Genomic DNA, 9339 nt, shown 5'->3' with positions numbered 1-9339 from the left:
TAAGTGTATATTTAATTTCACTTGTTCCAAATGCACGCACGTGCATGATGACCATACCCTCTTGTAGGATGCCCTTAGATCTATCTATGTTCTAAATCCCATCCTGTTTGGTTTAAAACCAAGGGAATTATAGCCATTTCAAGTTTCGGTCAATCAGATTGCAGCACACATGCATCCACGTGATTCAAGAATCTTTTTCTAAATCATATTGTAGAATATCCTAATGCATGACTATGTTTTAAATTTCAAAGCATTTCGTCAAAAAACAAAGGAGATATAGCCACTCAAAGTTTCAGCCAATCAGATTACAGCACACGTGCATGCGCGTGATTTCTTGAAATTTTTTGTATATCATATTTCAAGATATCCTAATGCGTGACTATGTTTTAAATTTCAAAGCATTTCGTCAAAAAACAAAGGAGATATAGCCATTTAAAGTTTCAGCCAATCAGATTGCAGCACACGTGCAAGCGCGTGATTTCATGAAATTTTCTATATATCATGTTGTAGGATATTGTAATGCATGGCTATGTTCAAAATTTCAAATTATTTCGTCAAAAAACAAGAAAGATATTGAGACTTTAGTTTCAGCCAATCAGAGCGTAGCGCACGTGCATGCGCGTGAGATCTTGCTATTTTGACCATGTCATCTTGTCTATATTACTAATATATCCTTACATTATGAGTTTCAAAGCATTTCATAAAAAAATTAAAAAGTTACGCTTATATCAATTAAATCGGTCATTTCACGTGTTGCACGTGCGCGCTCTTGCAAGCACGTGCGCGCAAAATGACCTTCGTTCGGCAAATCTACAAAACATGTCTACTTACCCTAAAAACATTTTACCTTAGTCGGATGTGTAGTTTACAAGATCACTCAAGGACAAAATTTTCCCAGGAATAATAATAATAATAATAATAATAATAAGAAACAGAGTAAAAACAATATGTTCCCCAACTTCGTTTGGGGAACATAACAAGGTGTGGTGACCACTTAATATATTGAATCAACCCTTTATTATATTGAAAACACCATGTAATATGATGTACCATATCTTAAGGCAGTCATGGCGTTCCATATATGACTCATGTAAAAGTATTGTGTGGTTGGACAAAAATAAAATCAAAGTTGTCCTCAGTGTGCGATATAGATAATTAATAATAGATATGTTAATTGATTCGGAAGAAGTGTATATACCGATGCGATAAAATTAATAAAATGTAGTCGATGCTTACAAAATTTTTAAGGAACATAAAACAAAATGTTGAAAATTTCAGCTAATTGATACCTTGAATATATTCCAACTAATCATAACATAAAATAGCTATTATATGATCACCCGAAGCTGTCACCATTTAGTTTTATGATGTCATTTTTCAATGTCGGCATTCTATACCTCATACACTTATCTTGATATCAACATGTAACACACATGAAATGGAGGTACGCTGTAAAGCATTTTGCATTTTTACTTAAAAATGGGGAAAATACCAGTATTTAGACAACACTGATTAATCGGACTCGCAATGAATAAAATGTTGATAAGGGTCTTGTTTATAAATGGTTTCAGTGATTTCGGGGAAGGTAATAGGTCATTGAGTTATTATCAGAGGACATAAATACCGGAAGGTGAGAAGTCGGACGGAAACGTTAAACTGATGTCTGATGTTGTCAAAAGATATGCATGTATCTGTTTTGTTAGTGGATAAGGACACGGCTGCATCTCATTTCCGGAATTTTTGGTTATTATTAACTTTTCATTTCCGACATTTTTTAGTTTTCATTTCCGACATTTTTCAAAAACATATGTAGTACCTATTGTTACAGATTTAATAACTTTACTAACTTATGGAAAATTTAAAGGAATAAATCAGAAATAAATCATTGAAATCCAATTTTGTAAATCTATCAGTGACTTGGACATAAGTATGGTGCTGTCACTGACATTTAATTTAGTGCATATTAAATGTGGTTAAAAAGTTGTATGCTCATCTAAATTTTTTCCTAGACTTAGTGCTACATGTATGCATATATGTATTGAATTTTTAAAAAAAATATTTTGGTATAAATACTTATAAAATTCCATTTTCTTTTTCTTAGAAAACATTGAATTGCCGCAGAGGTAAATTCCGGGAATGAAAAAAATTATGTAGGAAATGAAAACAAAAAATGTCGGAAATAAAATTAAAAAATGTCGGAAATGCTATGCATATTTCCGGTAATGAAATGCAGCGATGGACACCGTCTTTTGTACTTTAAATGAAATTTGATAGAAGACATGAAAAGAGTTAATGTGCAATGGCTACCAAGAATTCTTAATGTGACCAAGTAATTACTAACATACTTTATTCATATGTTTATTTAGGCTAATACCGTACTCACTTTTCTTAACTTATTTCTTATTCAATTATTGAATTAAGGGGGATGTACAAGCCATATTAGATCTAGTCTGGTGTAAAATAAGAAATACCAAGAATGCGCTTAATACTCCACTAAACTAGCCCAAAGTTACTCAAAGTGCTAATGCACTAATTACCTACTGTTAGAGACCAAAATTAGTAAACAATTAAGTTTATTTTGTTTTAATTAGAAGGAAATTAATCATGTTAGAACTGCGCAGCTACAGCATTTACGAGATGATAAATGCATTGAAAATGGCGTTAGTTTGATTCATTGATAATATGGCTACAACCATTTGTTTCGCTTTTTTCTTGTCATTATCCATAATTCTTGAAAATTTGATTTTACATATGGGTGTCTTCCTGAGGCAATGTGTTTATTTCGTCCGCCATTCCTCTGTCATACAGAGTTCGAATAACATTGATTTTAGAATAAATGCGACCATAATAACATCAAGACAAGAAATTACTCAGTAATAATCATTAGGTTATATTACTTACTACTTTTATTTGTTGCATCGCATCATCTGATTAATGAAAAACGCGAATTTAACCCCACTCCAGCAAATCGGGAAAAACTGCTCTGTTAACAGTTCGAGTTTCCTCGTTAAAATTATTCCACCGAGCACGTGTTTGGCATGTGCATATATCTGCTGTGGATATATCTTTTTATTACCATGATTATATTTAATTTTTCCTGGAACAAGTCTTGATAATTTGTTGGTTTCTTTAAAACTCAAGAAAAAAAGATAAAAATGTCCTAAACACATGTGTTTACGTCGGGTCTTTTTTCTGTGGCGAAAAAGTTATTTTCAAGTGGGGCACTGCAAGGAGGATGCTTAGCATTTAATTTGAAAATGTTAAACAATATGCGGTGCATGAAAAACAAATTGTAATTACATGTCTTACATTCTAAAATTGATACACATGTATATTTTGTTTAGAAGTTAGATAGAAAAAATAAGCAGTTATATGATTTCCTTCAGGCACCTCACGTAAATAGCTAGATTATTTGCAATGACCAACACATTGTATGGAGTAATGTTTGGACATAAAAACGTATCATGTCTCATTATGTTGACAACGTTGTGAGCTCTCGCTCATTGAACATACGAAGCTTGATAAAATATATTGAGTTGTTTCTTTGAAATTTAGAAGCGAGTACAATGTTTGCAAAGAAATGTCCATTGCATATGCTTTGTCTATCATCGCAAAAAAAGTGAGAGCCCCCCCCCCTCCCCCTCCCCCGAAAATCCTGTTTGTTTTTTAAAATAGTGCAAAAGATTTTTTAAAAATTTGCATTACTAACATGACTAAGTACGTGATGGAATATGTACTAGCCTTATAAGACCACCTGTTATAAAAATATTTGGTTGTCCTCTCTCCCGATCTACTGCCTGGAAATGGCCCGACTCATTTTTTTTTTACATCCCATTACACGATATTTTTTTCTTTTCTTCCGTCAACAATTATGTTTAAATTTTAAGGAATTTCTTTCTCACCTATAAATAAGAACCCAATAATTTTTTCCCTGAGTTGGGAGGACGACCAAACGTCATTTCAAAGATGGTATAAAATATTTAATTATGTAGATTTTTTTCTTTACTTTGTAAAATTTTAATTTTGACAATATGGGCAAATAGAATTTTCGTCACAAGTACCTGCATAACGTCATTTTCAGACTGTGACATCACAAACAAGGAGCAAAACTTCAGCATATGCTATTTATAGAACTAAATGTGTTTGGCTATGTTTCTAATTTGAATTGTGGTTTTGTAGATATAGAGATAGTTCGATTTTTTTGATCACCCCTGGTACTAGTAGGTATTAAAACAAGGTCATTCATATCGATTATATGTGTCTTATTTCTTTGTGTTCCATTGGTGATAATTAAAATTTTGATAGATAATATAAGTTATCTATGGCAAACTTACAAACTCTTAATTTTTAACTTTGATGGTGCTCATTTTTCCTTACCTGGAATCAAAGAGTTTAAGATTTTTTTTTTTATCAATACGTACCGGTTCACTATTTAACAACTGTTCGATAATATTACTAAATAAATTACTTCAAGCCACACTATAACACCTTTCCTCTTTTAAAAGTGTTCATGTTATTTGAAATATTTTGCATCTGTAATTTTTTTCTACATTTAAAGATTGTTATGTCCCTCCATATTAAGAAGAGGTCTGGAAAACAAAATTCTGTGCTAAAAATAGACCACGTGCTGCTATCCATGAACTACTTTCATGGTTCTTTGCAGTCTTTTTGAAGACAACGGTACCTTGTTTTGAACTTGAAATTATCATTTAAAAGTGCAAATTTAGACATTTTCTCAACAAATGGTTGTAGAGAGAACATTAATGCACACTTTGCATATTTTTTTTGATTTTTTAAGGCTCTGCTGAATTCTTTAGCTCCGCAGTTCTAAAGAGCATATCAAAAGCATTTTTCTGCAAAAGTATGGATTATATATACATAACATGCATTCAGTTATGCATATTAATTCTATCTTTATCATAAGGACTTAAAATTTGATCAAAATATAATGTATTTTAGCCATTTGAAGAAATGTTTACATTTTGTTCTCACAGCACTAAAGGTGGCCGTACATCCCCCTTAAGAGAGTATGATTCTAACATTTTCTAAAGGCTTTTGTCGAACACACTTTGTAATCCTATTCCTGACTGGCGTATTTTTAAAATCAACTCAATCCACTTGCGCAGTAGGTCTGGGTATAAATACTCGTGTTCGATTGAAATTACTTGTCCCGCCAGCCAGTTTTCAAGGTCAAAACTTCTCGAGGCCGTGCTATCCGTAAAGGTATTTGCTTTTGAAATACTTTTCTTTTTCATATATTGTTATTTTTTTCATAACTTATGCTATTTTTCATTCTATTTGAAGTTACAATTATGTATTTTCTTTTATCCTGCAACTACCCCTTGCATTGACCTAATAAAGGTAACCTAATAAACCAAAGCTTTATCCGAACACTGCCCTAATAAAGCCTCGTGCATGTATTCCGACGTTCTAAAAGCATTGTGACGTCACGTATACTGCAATGTTTACGCCATGGCGTCATAGTTTCAACTGCGGAGATGTGCCTAAATCTGTCGGAAATAGCTTGTTTTGGACGTACAAATGTAAAATTTTGTTGCAGGATAAACAAAATACATGATAACTGTCTTGAAATATAACCGATATTTGGGCTCGGGTGGAAAACGTAAGAGGGCTCGGCAAGCCTTGCCCTCTATCACGTTTTCTTACCCTCGCCCAAATATCGCTTATATTTCAAGACAGTAACCATGTATTTTATATTTAAAGACACATGCCATTGTCGTTTATTGCTGTTAATAAAGATTTAAACGTGACCTGGTCTTGTTACTGCTCGGTTACATTAAAGAGCAGTAATTTGTTAACCTATGCGAGAAACTCAAATATTTTTTGTAGAAAAGGTTAAATGAACAATGTATGACAGCACGTATCCGTTATATGACGTTATTTAGGTGACTACTAAAATCACGATATACGATATATTTAGATGTATAGATTATTTTCAGTGACATTTTCTGGTCTGATTTAAAAAAGATGGTGCTTCAATCCTTTTTTTAATGTGTTGTCTTACGTCGACTAGTAGCAATTTATTTTTTGAAGTTGTGACACTGATTTATATATATATATATATATATATATATATATATATATATATATATATATATATATATATATATATATATATATATATATATATATATATATATATAATAAATCCACACACGTATTGTTATAATAAAAATTCACAACACCGAAATAAACTCAACCGGTTTCATTTCCAATCTTCAGGAGTTTGACAATACAATGCTTAGTTACACAAAATCAACATTCATATTGTGACGTCATAAAGCGCCAATACTTAGTCGCGCTTTAGCAAAGTTCATTATGACGTCATAATAATACGTAAGTAAGTTATTACGGGAAATTAGATTTTTTATACAAATAGCACAGTTATATTATGCGGGTAAAAGTATATTTCTTAAATGAAATATAATTATGCTGCATTTAAAACAGGTTTATGTCTGTTTATAAAATGTTTTTCTTTAGTTTCACGTTCTTTTTCTGTAGTATCCCTTCGGAATTTATAGAAAGGAAAAACAGTAAAATTGGGGGTTTTATTTTTGGCACAGTTTCTGATGTGTTCGCTTACGGCGGTACACTGGTATCTTGGTTCCCTAATTTGTTGTCGGTGTACGGTCATTCTGTGTCTCAGGGTGTCTCCTGTCTGGCCGATATAATTTTCACCATAACCGGCGCAGGTTATTACATAAATAAGATTCGAGCTGGTGCATGACATTGATGTTTTAATGGTAAATTCGCTTCCAGTTTTAAATTGAAATTTGGATCCCTCTGTCAGGTATGGGCAAGTACTGCATCTGGGCTTGTTGCATCTATTGATGATTGCTGGTTCATTGTTGTTAGTAGAAAAGGATGCTTTTGTAAGGATGGATTTGAGAGACGGACTTTGTCGTTTACTCTTAATGATCTGTGAAGTTTCTAATATTTTCTTCATGTCTGGATCGTCCTCTAAAATGGGCAGATTGTTCCTAATAATGCTGAAAATTTCCGGAGTTCTTGGGTTATGTGTTGACACGTATGGTATGACATTTTTTGCCTGTTTATTTTTCACTGTAAGTAGATCTTTTCTTTCTTGAGATTTGGCTTTGTTTATTCCGTTTTCAATCAACTGTTTAGGATAGTGCCTTTGAAGGAGTAGTTCTTGTACTCCAAACCCAAACAGGCAAAAAATGTCATACCATACGTGTCAACACATAACCCAAGAAATCCGGAAATTTTCAGCATTATTAGGAACAATCTGCCCATTTTAGAGGAAGATCCAGACATGAAGAAAATATTAGAAACTTCACAGATCATAAAGAGTAAACGACAAAGTCTGTCTCTCAAATCCATCCTTACAAAAGCATCCTTTTCTACTAACAACAATGAACCAGCAATCATCAATAGATGCAACAAGCCCAGATGCAGTACTTGCCCATACCTGACAGAGGGATCCAAATTTCAATTTAAAACTGGAAGCGAATTTACCATTAAAACATCAATGTCATGCACCAGCTCGAATCTTATTTATGTAATAACCTGCGCCGGTTATGGTGAAAATTATATTGGCCAGACAGGAGACACCCTGAGACACTGAATGACCGTACACCGACAACAAATTAGGGAACCAAGATACCAGTGTACCGCCGTAAGCGAACACATCAGAAACTGTGCCAAAAATAAAACCCCCAATTTTACTGTTTTTCCTTTCTATAAATTCCGAAGGGATACTACAGAAAAAAAACGTGAAACTAAAGAAAAACATTTTATAAACAGACATAAACCTGTTTTAAATGCAGCATAATTATATTTCATTTAAGAAATATACTTTTACCCGCATAATATAACTGTGCTATTTGTATAAAAAATCTAATTTCCCGTAATAACTTACTTACGTATTATCATGACGTCATAATGAACTTTGCTAAAGCGCGACTAAGTATTGGCGCTTTATGACGTCACAATATGAATGTTGATTTTGTGTAACTAAGCATTGTATTGTCAAACTCCTGAAGATTGGAAATGAAACCGGTTGAGTTTATTTCGGTGTTGTGATTTTTTATATATATATATATATATATATATATATATATATATATATATATATATATATATATATATATATATATATATATATATATATACTTAAAATAAAAAAGAAAAACACGAAAAACTCCAGTAAAGCTTTACTGGAGTTTTTCGTGTTTTTCTTTTTTATTTTAAGTATATATATATATATATATATATATATATATATATATATATATAGAAAGCACAGAGAAATATACTTTTACAAGGATACTCACTTCCGCCCCAGCCCGGGGTTGAACTCTCGACCTACGGAATCTGTCCTGTCTCCTAGCAGTGCATGAACAGCGCATTAGACCGCTCGGCTATCTAGGCAAGTTAACAACTTGCTTTCGATGCCGATGGAATTCTCACAACGCTGCCCTTCACTACACGGTCATTGAGAATGGAAGTGAGATACAGTTATTTGGACATTAGTTTTCAAAGGATCGTTACCAATACATGTTGTGATGAAATTAATTTTATTTATAAAGCACAGATTACTACGAAAGCCTATTAGGATCAATCTAAAGAGAAAAAATTTTTTAAAATGCGTTATAACGCCTTTTCAAAAGGCGTAATAACGCGAAAAAAGGCGTTATAACGCCTTTTCAAAAGGCGTTATTACGCCTTTCTATTCCAAAAAGGCGTTATAACGCCTTTTTAAAAGGCGTTATTACGCCTTTCCATTCAAAAGGCGTTATTACGCCTTTCCAAAAGGCGTTATTACGCCTTTCTAAAAGGCGTTATAACGCCTTTCTAAAAGGCGTTTTTACGCCTTTCCAAAAGGCGTTATTACGCCTTTCCATTCAAAAGGCGTTATTACGCCTTTCCAAAAGGCTTTATTACGCCTTTCTAAAAGGCGTTATAACGCCTTTCGTAAAGGCATTATTACGCCTTCTAAAAGGCGTTATTACGCCTTTCCAAAAGTCGTTATTACGCCTTTCTAAAAGGCGTTATTACGCCTTTCCAAAAGGGTTATTACGATTTTTGAATAACCTTTTATTTACATTTAACAGACCCGTGCTTTTAATAGCCCCCACCCCACCCCACTCTTCTGGCGAAAGTCGTGGGGGGTCGGGGCTTCTCGGTAAAACTTAAATATTTCAATGCAAGAATATGCCACAGTTTTACATACTGCAACAAAATGTTCAGAAACCAAGCAACCAATAGTTGATTATAATATTAAAACTGCAAGACTTTTCCCCAAAAAGTGTGTATGTGTGGAGGTGGGTACCCCATTTGCACTCGTACTACTGG

The sequence above is a fragment of the Saccostrea cucullata genome, unplaced genomic scaffold (assembly GCF_032062105.1).
Source record: "Saccostrea cucullata isolate Sc308-1 unplaced genomic scaffold, CSIRO_AGI_Scuc_v1 ctg3970, whole genome shotgun sequence".
Taxonomy (NCBI): Eukaryota; Metazoa; Mollusca; class Bivalvia; order Ostreida; family Ostreidae; genus Saccostrea; species Saccostrea cuccullata.
This window is presented reverse-complemented; position numbering follows the sequence as displayed.